At 44.3% G+C, this 17,901-nt stretch overlaps 1 long non-coding RNA gene across 2 annotated transcripts; it reads left to right on the plus strand.

Moving 5' to 3' along the window:
* Positions 1 to 2,664: 2,664 nt before the first annotated feature.
* On the plus strand, positions 2,665 to 4,681 carry LOC136642093 (uncharacterized). Of its 2 annotated transcripts, none has more exons than XR_010793953.1 (3): positions 2,665 to 2,782; positions 3,807 to 3,965; positions 4,618 to 4,681. It is a non-coding gene; the product is annotated as an uncharacterized lncRNA (long non-coding RNA). The 2 variants fall into 2 exon arrangements; XR_010793954.1 differs by lacking the exon at positions 2,665 to 2,782 and adding an exon at positions 3,196 to 3,432.
* Positions 4,682 to 17,901: the final 13,220 nt, after the last annotated feature.

A 17,901-nucleotide genomic window follows, 5' to 3' on the forward strand; every position in this document is an offset into this window, starting at 1 on the left:
GGCGATCCGCTCCAAGCTGTAACTCTCCCAGCAGCCACTGAAGGCGCCTTACTCAACATCACCTGTCCTGACGTGCATCCGTGTGGGCCCTATTAATTATCCTGGCGTATGCACAAGCCGAGTGACTGCAAGAGTGGAGAGTCCCTGGGGTTTCCCCCCCCCCCTTGAATCGACATGGGTGGAGTCACGATTTTTATCTCTATTAATGATTGTGTAATCATAGACAGACAGGGAGCAGTACTTGTTCCGGATTAATTAATGCAGATTTAAAAAATCGTGAGTTGTGTATAAAGTACCACAAAACAGAGAGCCCCTTCTTTTCCCCCCCCTGATCCTATGCTGGCGGGGAGGTGGGGGAATTAGATGGGAAACCAATTGAAGGGTCTGCATATACGCCCCTACTCCCAGGAGTATGTATAAATAGAAGCATTTATTTAGGCTGCAATCCTATCCTCACTTACCTGGGAGTAAGCCCCATTGACTACAGTGGAACTTCTGAGTAGGCAGAAGTTAGGTTGACTCGGCTGTTAGGTTGCAATTCCAACCAGCCCATTGACTACAAAGGGATTTACTTCTGGTTAGGCAGACATAGGATTGAGCTGTTAGACTGCAATCCTAGCCACACTTACCTGGGAGTAAGTTTCATTGACTATAATGGGACTTGCTTCTGAGTATACATGCATAGGATTGGGCTCACAGTTAGCTATGTAAACCGCTTTGTGTGTTGAAAAGTGGTGTATACGTATTCTGAATAAGGAGAATAATAATAATAAAGTTGTGTGATCACCATTTCACAAAAAAAAGTTTCAAGAATCACAGCTGTCCAGTTCTCACATGAAAGACACATGCCTTGTCCAGGCCTGTAAAATAATCCTACTTTTATGTAGGTATATAGCTATCTGTGGCTGCGATCCTATCCATTTTTTCCTGGGAATACGTCTCACTGAACACAGTGGGACTTAGTTCTGAGTAAACATGCATAGGCTTGGGCTGTATGGCTGCAATCCTATCCACACTTACATGGGAGTAATACCCCGTGACTATAATTTGACTTGCTTCTGGTTAGACATGCATAGGCTTGGGCTGTAAGGCCTATCCACACTTACATGGGAGTAATGCCCATTGACTATAATGGAGCTTACTTTTGAGTAGACATGCATAGGCTTGGACTCTTAGGCTGCAATTCTTGCCACACTTACCCGGGAGTAAACCTCATTGACTATAATGTGACTTGCTTCTAAGTAGACGTGCATAGGCTTTGGGCTGTAAGGCTGCAATCCTATCCACGCTTACATGGGAGTAAGCCCATTGACTGTAATGGAACTTACTTCTGAGTAGACATGCATAGGAGGATTGGGCTCTAACAGACAGAGGAAAACCTATTTTGTGGTCGTACACGTGTCGTGCTTTACAGGTTTCCATTCATGCAGACGATACAATTCCACGCCAGTATGGAATCAGTACATAAACAGTGCTGGGAGGAATGTGCCTGGCCAATGCTTGGCGAATGCAGTTGGGGGAAGGAGCTGGCCGGCGCGTGGGAGCCGAACTCTGAGGTTCCACGCAGGAAACCTCGCTTGTCTACGAGGACCAAGGGGTGGAACTCTATGCAGCGATCAATAGCACTGGCAAGCGCTGCCTCAGGCAGACCAGATCAGCCAAGCCCAGAATCATCCTCACCACCAGCTCCTTCCACGTTCCCCTTCTCCCCCCTTCTTTGTTCCTGGAGATTCAGGAAGAGGGGGGAGGAGAGGAAGGGGGCCATAAACAACCATGAGATCGTGTGCAATTATCAGCCTGTTTTTGCCCTTCCTTGCACCCATCTCTATGCTTCTGCCAGCAAAATCATCCCTTAAGCACTGTCTGGCTCTCCTTTGGGGAGTGAATCATATAAGCAAAGGTAACTACACCTATCCACAGTTCCTTGGGAGTAAGTCCCATTGACTATAATGGGGCTTGCTTCTGAGCAGCCATGCATAGGACTGGGCTCTAAGGTTACAGTCCTATCCACTCTTTCCTGGGAGTCAGTCCCATTGACTATAATAGGGCTTGCTTCTGAGCAGACGTGCATAGGATTGGGCTCTAAGGTTACAATCCTATCCACTCTTTTCTGGGAGTCAGTCCCATTGACTATAATGGGGCTTGCTTCTGAGCAGACATGCATAGGATTGGGCTCTAAGGTTACAATCCTATCCACTCTTTCCTGGGAGTCAGTCCCATTGACTATAATGGGGCTTGCTTCTGAGTAGCCATGCATAGGCTTGGGCTCAAAGTGTTTTCCAAGCAGGAGAGCAATTGCATTTTTTATTTTTATTTTTTTGCAATCTTCCCTGTAATGAGAAGAAATAAAGATAAACTTACTATGCCAATAAAGGTGTATTGAATTGAACTGAAGGTAAACTTATTTTGTGAGACTGGCGTAAAAAAAGCCTTTTCTAATTTTTCCCCCCTAATGGGTGCATGATCGTGATGTCTCTTTATTAATTAATAAGAGCCGATTGAATTCTCTTTTCAGTGGCTCTAAGGAAGAAAACGCTCTGGTGGTGAAACTACGATCGATTGGGCGGCTGGGCGATTGCGCGTGGCTGCTGGCTGGGCTCCCCGGGCTGGCTCGCCATCCATCAGGCGCTGGGGGGCTGGCCAGGACGGTGGAGGGAAGGGGGAGGCAAGAGCTGCCCCGGACAAAGCTGCGAGTGACTGGTGGAGGCGGTCAGTTGTTGACCGGCGCAGAAGATGAACACCAGCAGAGTCTGCTGTCTCATGCAAAGCGATCGCTCCTCTAGTTAGTCCCTAGGGCGGACTGCACTGTGTGTGCGTGTGTGTGTGAGAGAGAGCGAGAGAGCGAGAGAGAGAGAGCAGTCAACTCACCTGGGGCATGATGTGTGTGTGTGTGTATCTCTGACCACTCAACTCAGTTGGGGTTTTGTGTGTGTGACAACTCAGCTGGGGCATGATGTGCATGTGTGTCTCTGAGCACTCAACTCAGCTGGAGTGGTGTGTGTGTTTGTGTGAGAGAGAGAGAGAGAGAGAGATCATGCACCCACTCAGCTGGGGTATGATCATTAGTGATGTCTCTTCAGACCAAGGCTGCTAAATCCGATTTAAAAAGAAAAATCAGGGGCACTCGGGAGAAGGCATCATGTTCCAGAAGGGAAGCAGAGGGGGGAGGATGAATGGAGTCTGTTGTGCAAGGCCGTCAGTGCTTTGGACATCTGGCACCCATGCTGCAGACTCAGGGGAACCTGTCACTGACAGCAACTTCTGAAAAAAACACTGTGTGTATGTGTGTGTTGGGGGGGGGGGGGTTGTCAATACATATTTAAAGCCTTGATAAAAGTAATGTAGTGTCCGTAGTTGCGCCAGTCCTGCCGCCTGAAAGTCTGGTACAATAGGTTGAATTTGAATCTGGGAGATTTCAGCATATTTCTCAGAGTAAGTGCCATTGTAATAACTGGGATAAATTGCATGAGTCATGTGCACATTTACCTGGGAGGAAGTCCCCATGAACTCATTGGGACTTACCGGTATGCCTGAGTAACCATGGATAATGACTAGGCTGTATGGAAATACCTTGAGGAATATAGCAGGCCAGGTTCAAGTTCCACCACAGCCATAGAGTTCACTGGTTGGGATTCTCAGGATCTAACTGAGCAAGCAAACCAACATTAAAATCAAGGAGAGGTGCATGCCAACTCTGAACATATTCACTTGGATGATTCATGCAGATCTTATCTACTTCACAAGATTGTTGTGAGAAACTGAAAAAAATGCAAAATAAGATGTTTAAGAATTATAGTTTTGCCTAGGAATTGGACTGGCCTATCCCTGAGGTCGACTGAAGGAGACACATCAGGTGGCAGGTTGGTGCTGGAGGGTGCCCATCTCTGACTTCTTCGCTTCCACTGCTCTTCCTTCTCCTTCCACTACCTGCACTGGAAAAGGAAGAAGGCAACCAAGAGGAAGAGGTAATTTGGAGGGGAGGAGATAATGAGCATGAACTTTGGAGAGTGGGAGAGGAGGATGGTGGCACATCATTGGGCAAGAGGAGCAACATTTGGCATGCCATCTCAGACATCAGGAAGTTTTGGCCCTGGAAGTGATTGTTTGTAAGATAATTTGAATATAGGGTTGCTTTTTGGTTGTCAGAGGTGAAAGGAGATTTCAGAACCATCTACCAGGGAGTGAGATTTGTGCTATTTTTATTTTCCCAGAAATTCAGCTTGTTTAATTGTCTTAGTTTTCAGATACTGTTGCGAGGACTGCCAGGCAAATTAGTTGCCTTCAGAGCCTGGGATTTCTAATCCTTGGAATGTCCATGGAGATTTCTTTGGGGTCTCTTGAGGATCAACGTTCAACCAATATAGAGTCTGAGCATGAAGATTAATTTTCAGTTAATAATCCCAGTTGTTTAATTAGTGCAGCAATGCCCTGTTATGCTGTCAAAATCAATCAGAAAAGGTGCCTTGAAAAATAAACAGTTAATTTTGCTTAGGCACATAATATCAAAATGTTTGGCCAGGCTATGACAGACTGCTAAATTTCCCTGATCTGCTGCCACAAGATTGCCATAATACAAGAAAAGGTAACATTCTCTGACATAAATTTGTGTTCCCTTAGTGGTGGATATTCAGTCAAACTTATGAACGTGACTTCATTCACTGGGTGAGTTTTAATGAGATTTAACTAGAGATGAATAAATTAACTTTCTGGATTTTAACCAATTAATCAATTTACGGCACAAACTGGTTCTCCCATAGTGTCGGTGCAGCAACTGTTGTGCTGGCGCACAAAGTCGCAAGTGTGGTATAAAGCATGTTGTGGCAGTGTGGATGATAGGGGTGCTGGTGGGAAGCTTGTGCCATTCCGCCGGCACCACTGCAAGAAGGAATGCACACAAATGCAGGTAAGAGCTGCTCTGAGCAGTGATGGGGAACAGGAGGGTGGGTAGGAGGGCAGGGGGAGGTGGGGGAGGGGTGAGGAATGGGCAGATTGGGTCCTGGATGGGGGAGGGATCAGTGGCAGCGGCACATGCAGTATCCTATACCCTTCCCTGGGCCTGAAATTCTGACACGACTCAACTCAGACGTGAGGTAGCAAATTAGCAGGTATGGATTCCAATAGATCCATTGTGCAAGTTGGGGCTTTCCCCAGGGAACAGATACAAATGTCCTCTTACCTAGACCTCCAGCCTACTCAATTTCAGTATAGGATGCAGTGCAGCTATGCAGCCCCACTAAAATCAGCACTCATTAAGGCTGCAAATCATTGGCACTGATTAAGGCTGCAAATGATTAAGGCTCTGTAAAGGAGACTTGATTTTGAATTTTGAAGTAAGAGGACAATACAGGTTGAGTCTACTTATCCACAGTTTTGTATCCTCAGATTTAGCTCAACGTGGGTCGTGTCCCCCCCCGAACCTCCATTAAGCCACATTTGGCCCATTCTGAAACCTCCAGAGGGGACTAGAGCCATGCTCCAGTCGTGTCCTGAGGCCTGTGGAGGTTGTGCTCAGAACTGTTCTAGATGTGAACTGAGCAAGGCTCGGGTCGCACTTGGAGCTCAGATGACCCCGCGTGATTTGGTTATGCACAAAATTCAGTATCCATGAGGATTCCAGGAACGGAACCCTCACAGATAATGAGGGCCCACCTGTTTGTCTCTTAATAATGCATGCCTCTTAACGGTACTGTATGTCTCTTAACAATGATGAAACTTATCGTTTAATAAGCAAGGATTGTTATGTAGCTATTGGAAAGAAAGGCCGTCTTTCATATTTCCCTTTTAACCAAACTGAGAAATAGGGAATATTTCCCATTATAGTAAACCTCCCAAACATCAAAATTGTTTAAAGATGATCAGGACCCATCAGTTTGGGAATGATTGAGGTTTAAGAAATGTCTTACTGTTGATTTCAACTGACCAGTCCCACCTTAAGTTGTTGAACTCCAAACCTGATGTGGAAAACAGATGGTTTCTCCATCCTCACTTGCCCTGTGGCCATATTATGCTTTTATGCCACTGAAGAGCCAGTGTGATACAATGGTTAGAGCAGTGTTTCTCAATGTTTTTCCCCCACTGTACCACTTCTCATGGTCTACCTCTTGGAAGTACCACCAAAAATAACTGCCAAGGATGTCATTGCCAGTTACTTCCAGATTGGAAGGCTAGATGCAACATGACAAAGAGGCTCAGGGGGGCTTTTTCGAGCACACAGAATGCATGCTGAGCCGAGCCTCCTACTGCTGCTTGTCATGTTGCATTGCCGGTCTTGGGGCCAGGTGGAGGGGGTCTGGGGGGTACCACAAGCACCACCAGACACCACATCAAGTATCACCAGTGGTACTCGTACCATTGGTTGAGAAACTCTGGGTTAGAGTAATGGACTGGTACCAACAAGACCCAAGTTCAAATCCCTGCTTAGCCATGAAGCTTATGGGGTAACCCTGGGCTAGTCACCATCTTTACTCTACCTCGCAGAGTTATTATGAGGATAAAAGGAGGGGGGAAAGCCATGCCATGTATACCACTCTGAGCTCCTTGGAAGTGGTATAGAATTGTGAAAAACAATATGAATGTAAGCGTGAGGCATCTGCCTCTTAAATCTGGACATTCTGTTTTAGCAGGAGGTCTGGTCTAGAGGGTAGAGCCTCCGTTAGCCCAAAGACAACATCAAAAGGTCACCAGTTTGAGGACACCGGCAGCTCCCTGAAGGCTGAGAATGGCGAGACCTTGAAGCAGCTGACAAGCCCAGCTGAGTGATTCCACCTGCTCTTGCTGTGAGGAGGAAGCGTCTTGGCTGCCCTCCACGTGAGAGATGGAGCTGCTTGTCAGCCTGCGTGGGAGAACTGGAGGCCAGAAGTGAGACCAAACCAGGAAGAGCCATTCTGAAATGTTGTTGGTTCTTGAAAGAGAGAACCTCTATGATTTTAAAAATCCCCTTGAGGGATTTAGAAACGCCTGCCTATGTAAACTGCCTTGAATAAAGTCAGAGGAGTAATCCGATGACCAGAAAGGCGGTATATAAATACCTAGTCATTATTATTATTATTATTATTATTATTATTATTATTTAGTTTTCCTTCCCTTCCCCAACTCTTGCCTCATTTCTGTCCCTCTGTGATCTTCGTCATTTCTTAGCCAGCAACTGCTAGAAGCTATTTGTGCATTATAATAATGGGAGTTGCTTCATGTTATTTTTCTGAGAAATATCCACTCCTCCCATGCTGTTGCAGTTTTCTCAGCTAGTATTTCAAACCCGCACAGAGTTTATGAGGAAGGACTTTGCAGATACCCAGCGAGTAAGTACACCTCTCTAGCACACAGAGGGAAGTATGTGTGTCATACCTACAGTGAATTGTAGGGTACATTATTGTTTTATTTTGTAAAGTATAGGCAGGGCTTTGAAAGTGGATGACTCATGAACCAGTCAGTGCATGAACTTGCTTGCCTGATATTTTCCAACATAATATGCACGCACGCGCACACACGCACACACACACTTTCGCTCATATACACACTTACTCTCTAAGATTGGGAAATACAGGCTTGGGTAAAGGTTTTCACTTCCGCCTTAGATTCCAGTTGATGTTCCAAGTTAATAAACACACACCAGAAGTAGATGAATACATTTTACTAAATAATTATTTTGCAGACGAATAAGCTGCCCTTCAGCAACAGAACGTTCTGGACAGCATAAACATTAAAAACGAACAGATATAAAATAAAAATAAATAATAAAAAAACAGGCAAAAAACAACATCACAGTGTGATCACAGAAGAAGCAGCAATTACCACATGGCCAGAATATAATACAGTAGATTTAGAACAAACATGCCAAGTCTACAGGGATCAGAAACAATGGAATGGTAAATGTATTGATAATGGATAATTCAGAGATATAAATGTATTGTAATTAGGACAGTAAACCAGTGAAATATTTTGAGTTAATTAGGTGTGCCTATAGCCAATTGATTTATTAATATATTAAACTGAAATAAATTTGCATACAGTATTACTAAGACTTCAATATACTGTAGGTTCTTTTTTGAGATGCCAGCCTTTACAACACTGAGCTAGATGGACACGTGGTCTCATTCAGCATAAGGCAGCTCCATCAAATGTTCATAGTGAGACATAACTTGCACTTTAATAAACAAAAATTACCACTCAATAGAAGAAAAGATTGGATTGATGCTGCAGGGCCCAATCCTATCCAACTTTCCAGCCCTGGTGCATCTGCATACAACATATGACTGAGAGTCGTATGTAGTTACTGAACTGATCGCATGTATTGGAAATGCTGTGCACGCATATTAGAAATCACTGTAATAAATGAAATAATCTGGAAAAGATTATTTCCCCCGTGACAAAATAGCAAAGGAAAACTATTGCTATAAAAATTGGAATACCAAATGTATTCCAAGTATGTGATTCAACAACTAAATTTGAAAACGTGTGTTTTAAACGAAATGGAGAGATGGCATCACATTTTAAAGGTATTTGAATTCTGCCAATTACAGGAGAGAGGATGCTCTTTTTTCCTTGCCCTGGGTGCTAATTCCCCTTGTTATGGTATTGGTACCAACACAACACTATTTACGACATACTTGGCAAAAATCTCAAATTAACAAATGTTTATCACCCAAGCGTGTGTCATCTTAGACCCTACTGCAATTGCATGCTGTGTCTGACAAGTTCCATATTTGAAAGCTGTCTGTTTTATATTGCCTTCCACTTTGTATTCTCCTCTGGCCAGTTTGGCGTAACCAGTTATGCCTCAAATGTGATGCACGGAATTACACAATCAAACTGAGCGGTTAGCATAGGAATGTCACCAGCCAGTGCCAAAACCCCTTCCCATTGACCCAATGACCCCATTTCTTTTCACTCCCTCACAGATACCCAGGACCAGTTTATACACAGATTGAGTTTACTTGTTCATCGCATTGGACAACACATAGAACCTTGAAGATGAGTCAGAACTTACACGTGTAAATGGTGTTGCATGTAGTCCCTGCTTATGGGATCGAATTACATATTTTCCACAGTGGATAGGTCTCATTCTTGGGGCCCACTCTTATGGACATGGATGCATAAAGGTCCTGTATAGAGTCGAGGTCTTACACACGGTACAGTTGATTGTGCAGTTCAAACATTCACAACCACAGTCTGCCAAATATATAGCCTATACACTGGGGTTAACAAAGACCTGGCACACATATTGTATCACTTCTATTCTGCTTCTGACAGAAATCACTGTTTCTTTCACTTGCATGTGCTTCTCTCTGTTGTTCATTTTGTTATTCTTTATCTGTGGGAAAGTACAGAGCAGGCATGTGCATGTCAGATAACATCTGACATCAAAATTAGGACTTTGTGTTCACTCCTGTGTTTGAGCAGGTCCAGTCTGCACCATCTCTCCTCAACCTTATATTCTGAGGTGGAAACATCCATACACAAGTACATGTGAAGACTTCCAGTTGCACATTCATTATATATGTGGGAAGGGGGACACACACAGCTTACTCCACCATAAAAGCAGGATCAATGGCCTGCTGAGTCTGCGTATATGACCCAGCTCTCTCTGATCCAGAAGGCAATTCTTACTCTTCCAAATTCAATAAATTCAATAAGTAAAGAAAGCCTTCCCAGAAGTATGGTTTTGGTTGTACACTGTATTGTGTAATGTAATGTAGGCCACTCTGGGGATCTTTTAGATCGAAAGGCGGGGTATAAATCTTTAGAATGAATGAACGGACCTAGTTAAATAAAATTATTCCCACATATGGGCTTATTTAATACATTTCTGTCCTGAATCTCTCCAAGATGACTCACAATTAAAATATAAAATAGGTTAGGTTGGCAACCTTCAGTCTCGAAAGACTATGGTATAAGCCTACAGCAACCGGTATTCCCAAGCGGTCTCCCATCCAAGTACTAACCAGGCCTGACCCTGCTTAGCTTCCGAGATCAGACGAGATCGGGCATGTATAATCAAAATAAAATCACAACTGAGATCTTCTCTCAAGCTTTCAACAGCTAGGAGGCTGTATAGAATATTGCTACTACTATTTAGCATTTGTTGAGTGCTTTCCAAGTATTATTTTGATGTCATTCTTACAACAACCATGTGAGGTAAATAAGTGAGTATTAATATCCCCATATTGCAGCTTGGGAGCTGAACTTGCCTTTGGGCCACTTAGTAAATTCATGACAGAAGTGAGATTCAACCCAATGTTATCAACAGTGCTCTCCAAGGGCACATATATGGAATGTATCTGCAAATCTGACTCCCGCGAAGGGGTCTTTGACTGTTGGCTCATGTTGGGCTCACACTATTTATCTGCACTTGAGAGGCAAACAGAAGAGTCAGGAGTCAAGAGTAAGGGATAGCAACCAATGCCAATTTACAGATGGCTTATTTACAATATCAAGGAGAGGAGAAAAACAATAAAATCAAATGGATAAAATAGAAATCACTGTGTTTTGCAACAGGCCAAGCAGAAGTTATCAAAGACAGGCTATCACTAAAGAAAGGTAGGGGGAAGAGTTCAGGCAAGTCTTTTGTCACCTGGAAGCAGTTAACTGAGTGGGAGACAACACACTAACATGTCTGGAAATGAGACTATTTACCCAGCAGGCAAGTGGGTTTCTTGCAGAAAAGTGGTTTGGAGCTCCTTAAGGAAGTCTCAGTACACAGCCAAACTTTTGGAAATAGAAAAGAAAAGCCCAAGCCTATGGGCTATTTATGCTGCTAGAACAAGTGTTCCGGCTGTTTAAACAGCTTTATGGCTGTCACAAGCACAACAAAACTGGCAAGCATGACCTGGTGGTGAATGGCAAGTGATGAACGGCGATGTCTGTGTGATGATGGACACCAGATACCCGTCGCCAACGGTAAATCCATGCAAGAATTGGGAGGGATCCAGCAAGGGGTGGAACAGGGAGGCGATGGAGGAAGGGAGGAGGGTAGATCAGGCCCAGCATGGGGGGTGGGTTTAGCACCTACTGAATCCTAACCCTCTTCCCAGGTCCGATCCACCTTCACCAATCAACATGGACTTGTGCCAGTGATACTGCTTGTGCAAGTCTGAGTTGACCCAGGGCAGCAGTGGAGGCTTATGCCAGATCCTATCCCCTCCATCAGTTGTAGCATTTTGGTGCTACTTGAGGAGCAGCCTGAGATGCTGCGTTGGTGTGGCAGAAAAGCCATGGCAAGAATTAGACAACAGACACAGGTTTCAGAGAGGCTGAAAGTACTGGAAGCAGGAGCAAGAATGAAATCAAGGGAGAAGTGAAGTGCTCCCTCCCAGCTCCTGACCCAGCCTTTTATTAAGTCTCAAAACACATGATATAAGATTACGTAGTTGGGAAATTTCCACAAGGATACTACTTTTCATACCGGCTGTCTACTAGCTAGTTCTAGCTTCACCGCAAACACATTCCTAGATAAGATTCTTCTTCCTAGCATTCTGCTGCTCACAGGCACAGAGTTCAATGACCCAACATATTTTCAAGGGCAGTTGAGTGTGCCCAAACTGCGCAGGTGTGCCTGACTTGTCCTTGATGCCAAATATGCTAAGACATCTTACCTCAGTGCCTGGGCATATAATACTACAATCAGTGGCCTCCTCTCCCCTCTCCTCAGACTTGCACCACCTAAAGTGCTAGCACAGGTCTGAGGAAACCCATTGTGGAGCAAGAGGCTTATGGAAGGGTATGGGGATTTAAATCTCCTTTCCTCTCAGGAGCCTCCCAATCTCCCTGCCACACACACACACTGGACAGTGTGTTCTTTTTCAATGCGGCTGCACCTACATATGTGTGTGTAAAGGAGAGGATTGGGTTCTAACACACACACATACACTTTAACAAAAAGCAAGAAAGGGGGGAGGAGGAGGAGGCAGCAGATGGATAGACCTGCCTGGAAAAAGTGAAGATAGTCTATTTAAACCATTTCTGCCCAGCATTGCATATACACAAAGGGATCAATGTGTACACCTGTGGGCAGGACAAAAATTAAGCAGAATACCTTTCCTTGTGCCTGCAAATCAGTGCATCTCTGAGGATGTGGAGTAAGTGGCCATCGAGCAAGCTAAGAAACTCATGGGCTTAAAGGATGAGATCGTCTTATGATTTAATGCAGTGGGGCCAAATCAAATAATGGGCAAAGAAAGGATGCTCAAAATCACCAAGTATCCTTCAAAGGCCAGCAGTAGAGTTCAAGCTTAAGGCAACCAGCTGAGTTATGTAGGTTTACTAGAGGTGATTCAACTTGGCACAGTGGGTAACACACACACAAGCACAGGCGAAACAATGCAAGTTCTGAATGAAGCAAAAATTCAGACTGTGGCTCCCAAATCATGGCAACTGCAGTCTCTTTGAAAGGGGGGAGCAAGTCCTGATGGACTTAGGGTCTCTTCCCCACCTCTTCAAGGTGTATCATTTTAGGCTCACAGGTCTGCCTGTTTCAAAGATGTTCCAAGCTCCTGATTGCCTCTACCTGTTTATGAAATCTTGGATGAGAGGGGACAAAGAGATGTAGATTGGGAGATGGCAGTTGTCTGGAGCATGGTAAGAGTGTTAATTGCTGCCGCAACTGGAGCAAAGCCAAGTATATGGCAATACTCAAAACTGAGGAAAGCACCCCTGGGGCTTTTGTTTGTCCAAGAAAGTTCATTTACATTCGATTGCAAGATATTCCAACAGTCAAGCCACACTTGGGTTCAGATAAGGCATCAGCATAAGGTGCTGTCAAATTCCATCCAGTGGCGTAACTAAGCCATTTGCTGCCCAGTGCAAAGAACATTTTGTAGCCCCCCCCCCGCAACAAAATCAAATTTACCATATTTTTTGCTCCATAAGACGCACTTCCCCCCAAAAAAAAGTGGGGGGGGGGAAGTGTGTGCGTCTTATGGAGCGAATACTGCAAAAAAGAGTGCACGTTGGGGACCTTAATGAAGGGGGGATCTTCATGCCAGTTTATGATCCCATTCACCCTAATAAAGGGAGGGATCTTCATGCCAGTTTATGATCCCATTCACCCTAATAAAGGGAGGGATCTTCATGCCAGTTTATGATCCCATTCACCCTAAGAAGGGGGGATCTTCATGCCAGTTTATGCTCACATTCAAAAAATGTCATTCAAAAAATGTGGCATTAGCAATGCCTTAGATGGAAGTGAAGACGGTATCTTATATGAAGATAGCGAAGAAAGTGATGTCCGTGATTGTGAGCAAATGAGCTTCATAAATTCTGATTCTAGTGATAATGAGTTCTTGGGGTTTCCAGAAAACTAGAGTACTCAAACCTTTAAGTCTCTCCATTTGTTAATGACAGTGATAATGGTTCTTAATGCCACTGTTGACTGCTGTTCACTTTACATGGTTCAAATGTTATTCTGTTATAGTTTATTAAATATTTTATTACACTATTTGGTTCAGAATATTTTTTTCCTGTTTTCCTCCTCTAAAAAATAGGTGCGTCTTATGGTCAGGTGCGTCTTATGGAGCAAAAAATACAGTAATTAATTAAATTGGGTCTTTTTTATTAATTAAAGTGAGTGAGAAATGTTAGTTAATATTTTGAAAAAGCAAGCATTTGTTGAAAGTTAGGATTGGGCCATAAGTAGTATGAATTAAAACTAAGTTATTTATTTACCTATTTAATTTTTCATCCCACTGTCTTCTGAGGGGCATCCAAAGTGGCTTACAGCAATCTGAACATCTATACATCTAAAATAAAACTGTCAAATGCAATGTAAAAAAACAGCAAACAATCACAGGCATAAAGGATGAACACGAAAGCACATAAAATACAATATATCATAAAACCATCAATAAAAGTAGCAGATGTCAGGTGCTAGAGAAGACTGAAATTAGAAGGCTTGCTGAAATAGAGAAGTTCTTAGAGATCACTGGAGGCTTCTAAAAAGGGAGGAAACCAAAGGGGCCCTCTTTCAAACCACCACTCCTCTTACTTCCACAAATCTAAGAGGCATATCTAATTTAGAGCCCAGTCCTGTGCCTGTCTACTCAGAAGTAAGTCCCATTATAGTCAATGGAGCTTACTCCCAGGAAAGTATGCATATACAGTTTGAGAGGTGTAGGGAGCTGGAGAAAATCATAAGAGCCAGCAGCTTACCTTTAGGAAGTGGAATAGAATAGGGATAGATGAATTACAAATAAATGATGAGATGATGATTATTACTAAGAGGCCAGGCCAGGCCTGCTCTGAGTGCCAGGTGCTGCTCACTGCTCCTGCAGCTTGCCTCACATGCCTTGCGTGCTCTCCTCTTCAGGTTCCTGTGTAGGGAACTCATCACAGCCAGCCAGCCAACTGAGAGCCCAATCCTATGCATGCCTACATGGAAGTCAGTCCCATTATAGTCAATGGGGCTTACTCTCAGGAAAGTGTGCATATGACTGCAACCCTGGTGAGCAACTTAGATTGGGCTGCAGTTGTAGGCACGCACTGGCTAAACTTTTGCCCCCCTCCTTCGCACTGGTCCCAGCGCTGAGTGTCTGGTTGCCAGCTCTTCCCTCCCGCCTGACAACGTTTGGAGGGGAGGATTGTGGCACCTGAGTCCACCATAACTGGCACTGCAAGATAGCAGCCAGGAAGGCAGGGAGGGAAGGCGAGGGGAGAACAGAAGAGGATCAACATCAAGCAGTTCCCTCTTGGCTGCCAGTCCATGCCTGCAGGGGAACCTAGGCTACAGTGCAGTTTCCTGGGAGTAAGCCCCATTGACTATAATGGGACTTACTTCTGAGTAGACATGCATAGGGCTGGGCTTCTAAGTCTCTCCTCTCTCCTGTGTGCCTGTTCTGGAGCTAAATTGTTGCCCCGCCCCCTGCCCCCACAGGCAGCAGAGATCGATCTTCTTGATGGGCATCACAGTATTCATGGAGGGCAAGCAGCAGCAGACCACACAGTCCCCACCTGCTGCCACTGCCGCCGCCATCTCAGCTGCCCTGCCCTGCCCCACACCTGCAGCCCAATCTAAGTCGCTGGGGGTGGGGGATGGCAGCAAGGAGCGAGTGAGTCAACTATTGCCCCCCCCCAAAATCTCCTGCTGCATGCCTGCAGAAGCCTCTCTCCTCCTGTGTATGCCTTGCAGTAGCCCGATAGTCGTGTGGGCATTGTTGCCCACACGTTGTAGCCCCCCTGTAGCCCCTCCCACCCTGTAGCCCGGTGCATTTGCTACCCCCTGCACCCCCTTAGCTACACTACTGATTCCATCCTCATGTGGCTTTTCATAAGCAGGAAGGTAGGTAGAAGGACAAGAAAAAAGAACAGTGGTTTTTGAATCTGCCTAAACGTCATGTTCTTCTGCTGTTAACCTTGGATCAAAAGAGGTGGGTCTAGAGCACCACTGAGAACAGAGGAATTATGCAACACTAGGGGAATAATTTTTCATAGCTTAGTGTCTTCACCACTACATGGTATCAGTACTCAACAATGGCAGCCTTACCAAATAGACAACTGCAATGTTATGAAAACATGGCCCTGTGACCCTGAGCTGGTGGGATTGATGAACAAAGCCAAAGCTTCCCTGATTTCATGCCAGCTTCCCAGAAAGCATCTAGTTATCATGCAGTGACTCTATGATGTGTCCATTCAAATCTCTACTAAGAAGCCCAAGAAGCAGCTAAGTAGCATCGACTCTGGAGGTCTACTGCATTTTGTGCTAAATAAATGCAATACATTATATACATTTCTAGTCCAAACTAAGCCATTAAGTACAGTGGTTTGGTTCTTACTGAATAAACCAGGCATACCTTAATCACTGAGATTAATTGCTAAGAAAATCCAAGAGTCTGCCATTGCATTTATTTTAATGCCTTGGTTAATGAGCTCAGAAATGTGCAGAAACAGCCTCAGCACTAAACAGGTCATAGTCACTATTGCCAGTCAGACCACTAAGAGCACAATCCTAACTTGCGCTGGAACAGACAGGTCAGTGGGCCTGCGCTGTATCCAGTGCAAGTTTGGGGCTGATTGCAGGCCAGCCCAGTGCAAGGGGAAATAATTCAACCTGGGTAATTCAGCCCGGATACACAGCAGCAGCTCCAATGGGCTACCTGAATCAGCACACCTATAGAAGGTAGCCCAGGCTGCCCAGGAATGGGGCTAGGGGCTGAATAGCACTGACATAAGGGGTTAGGATTGCACTCTACATGAACCAGTGGTCTTACTTGGAATAAGGCAGTCGTCCAGTCATCCCCATACACAGAGTGCTAATCAATACCAGTTTTGTTAGAAAAGAATACAGGTGGGACCTTGGCATCCATTGGGGTTTGGATCTGGGACTCCCCACAGATATCACAACTCACATTAAATAAAAGCAGTTAAAACAAAACAGAACAGAACAAAATACAAGTCAGTCAGGCAGTCAGTTAGAACTGCTATTTTGCAGCTCGCTCTAAGAAAAGCGAACCCCTCCCTTCACCCTTGCACATGGCTAGTGATTAATCATTTCCACATTGTTCAGTAAGCCTGGGTGAGTTCGCCCCAGAACGCTCGGTGTCTCCCTCCACAGACCAGTGCACCTCTATGCGCTGGCCTTGCCAACTCATGAGGAGGCACAAACATGCTTTATGGCACGTTTGCGACCCTCCTGGGCCGGCACAAGGGACTCTCTTTCTCTGAGTGTGTGTGTTTTAAATAATGTGTGTTTTAAAAAACATGCGTGTGTTTTAGATAATGACACTGAATTGAAGTGATCACTCAAGACTGGGATTGGCCAGAAGAGTTTAATGTAAGAAAGCTGTATGGGTTTTGCTATACTGCCAAGTCAACTTTTCAAAGATGATGATTTATACTTCAGAATAATCTGAAGTAGCCATCTGAACAAGTGCAAATGATGATGGTAATCATGTTCATGAGGCAAACATTGGCTGCACTGGGGTCTCTTCTTTTGGTTATGGAGGTCAAACAGCAGATCTATTGACTTCAGTAATGCAAGGTCATGGCTTCAGGCCACAAGTTAATGATGTGTAGGTCACCTAGCATCTGCTTAGTAGCAATTCTACCAGTCAGGATTGTGCTCAAGGCAGTGACCCAGAGGTGAAAGGCTCCTTATCTCATCATCAACTTCCTAGGACCCTCCCCCAGCCCTTTGTTTGAACTATGTTATGCATGTGTAATTCCTGCAGCAATTTCTCCACATAACTGCATTTTTCCCCAGTGTAATATTAACAATCCTTGAGCCTTTCTTTGTTTGAAGATGTGTTGTTGGTGTCCTGATGCTTTTTACTCCCTGAATGAGCACTTTTTGTTTTTGATGATCAACTGGCCTTTTCCTCTTTACAGTCCCTGGAATAATTCCATTTTCAGCAATTGTAATGTAGCCCAAACATATATAATTTTTATCTCATCATATTCATCTTTTGTTATGATCTCTTTTTGCTGCTTACTTTCTTCTCTTAACCTATCTCTCTAGCTCCTCTCTGCTTCTAAAGTTAGATTGTAATCTCCTTGGGGCAAGGGATGTCTTTTGCCTATTATGTTATTATGCAATTTGCCATGCACATTGAGGTACATTGCTGAGGTCTGCTCACCTTGTCACTCACCAAGTCAGCCAGCCTTGTATTCAGGCCTCCCACATTCTTAACAACTCCACTGTCTTAAGTCCCTGGTAGTCAAGCAGCAAAAATGCTTTGGGAAGTTCATTATGGGAATGGAAGGTACATTTGATCCTTGACGGAACAATATATATGGTCATGTGTTTTACAGGTTGCATAGGCCTGATGTATATCATTATGATACTATTAGTTATGTATTAGATATTTGTAATATTGGTTATGTATTATGTATATTGGAGGTATATGTTATATACTGATACACAACATCAGTTTTATATCAGTAACAAAAATTATTTCTGCCTCCTCCATCTACCAT

This window comes from Tiliqua scincoides, chromosome 2 (genome assembly GCF_035046505.1).
Source record: "Tiliqua scincoides isolate rTilSci1 chromosome 2, rTilSci1.hap2, whole genome shotgun sequence".
In the NCBI taxonomy this organism is placed as follows: Eukaryota; Metazoa; Chordata; class Lepidosauria; order Squamata; family Scincidae; genus Tiliqua; species Tiliqua scincoides.